Here is a 1908-nt window from a genome sequence, read left to right as displayed (position 1 = left end):
GAATGGGTTCACTATCGAATAGTCCATTTGGTACAAGTTTTCAATCTCTAACAACCAAACCAAATACGAAGTGCTCTTGGCTAGATTGTCCCTAGCCAAAAAAGTCGAGGCAAAAACACTAGAAGTCTGCAGCGACACCAAGGTAGTTAGCTCCCAAATAAATGGCGACTACAAAACACGAGACCTCATGCTGTAGTAATACTTTTCCAAAGTCAAGGAACTAACCTTCAAGTTTGACGAGATGACCATCCGACACATTCCTAGCGAGCGGAGCGCGAGGGCCAACCTGCTCTCTAAGCTGGCAAGTACCAAGACGGTTTCAGCAAACCGATGACTAATCCAAGAGGTCATCAAGACACCATCCGTCATAGCCACAACTATGGCAAACCTCACCATATCAAATCAGCTTTCCTGGACTTTTCCAATCCTACGATACCTCACCGATGGTAGCCTACTCGAGGATCCGAAGGAGGCTAAGCGCCTAAAGCGGGGAGCCACGAAGTATATCACAATCGCAGGGCAACTGTAAAAACGGGGATTATCCCAATCCCTCCTTAAGTGCATAGAGCCCGACATAGACTACATACTTCGTGAGATTCATGAGGGATGCTATGGCCACCACGTCGAGGGCCAAACCCTAGCCCAAAAAATGATTCGTGTTGGGTATTTCTGGTCCACCATCGTTAGCAACTCTCTCCAATTGATCAAAAGCTGCCAGAAATGCCAAGTCCATGCCGACTTTCACTAGGTCACCCCTCATCGGCTTACCACATTAACGGTAGGTTGGCCCTCCGTAACCTGGGGAATCGACCTAGTGGGACCCTTCCCCATGGCCCAAAGGCAACTCAGATAACTTATAGTTGCCATCAATTATTATACAAAGTGGATCGATGCTGAGGCACTAGCAACCATCACGGCTACTCAATGCAGAAAATTCTTCTTCAGAAAAGTTATAACCTATTTCGGGATCCCCGAGATTATAATCTCAAACAATGGAACCCAGTTTACAGAAAAATAGTTTAAGGAGTTTCTAGAAAGAATTAGCATCTCACAACAGTTCAGGTCGGTGGAACATCAGCAAACCAATGGCCAAGTAGAAGCGGCCAACAAAATCATTGCAAAAGGCCTTAAGAAATGACTAGACAAAGCCAAGGGCCTCTGGGCTGACGAGCTCAGATCTATTGTCTTGTCGTACCGAAAATCCCCTAAAATCTCAACCGGGGAGACCCCCTTTCGACTCACATACAGCCTAGAGGCCGTTATTCCGATAAAGGTCGGGGATCCTAGCCCATGGAAAAATGTAGGAAGACATGATGAGGGTGCAGAGCGCGACTCCGCGGATGACGTCCTGATCATAGCACACATATGAAAACTAGCCCTGAAACAAAGGATAAGCCTAAGCTACAACCGCGGCATGGTAAAACAGGACTTCAAACCAAGAGATCTCATCTTACGACGCAATGATATCGGTCCCCCACTCTGGGAGAAGGAAAGCTCACACCTAACTAGGAGGGTCCCTACCGGATTAAGATCGAAATTGGGAAAGGAGCCTATAAGCTCGAACACTCAACGGGACCGAGTTACTAAAGTCATGGAATACAGCGAATATACAATGCTACTACACATAAGAATGCACGATCGAGCTGATACCTTTAGCAAGATTAAAGTTATTTTTCAATTTTTATGATCTTCCTTTATTTTTTCATTTTCCATTTATCATTATTTCTGTTCTCTTTGTCGGGCACACTTTCCTACCCACAACAGAAGGTTTTAACGATGCCCAACCCTTAATAAAAATCATTCATACATTTTCTTTTCAAAAACATTTCTCCTACATTCTCACCAAACCAACAACACAAACAGAATAAATAAACGGCTACCCCAAGGCCTAATCATCCCTGAGACCAA

Source organism: Arachis hypogaea, chromosome 2 (assembly GCF_003086295.3).
Source record: "Arachis hypogaea cultivar Tifrunner chromosome 2, arahy.Tifrunner.gnm2.J5K5, whole genome shotgun sequence".
Classification (NCBI taxonomy): Eukaryota; Viridiplantae; Streptophyta; class Magnoliopsida; order Fabales; family Fabaceae; genus Arachis; species Arachis hypogaea.
This window is presented reverse-complemented; position numbering follows the sequence as displayed.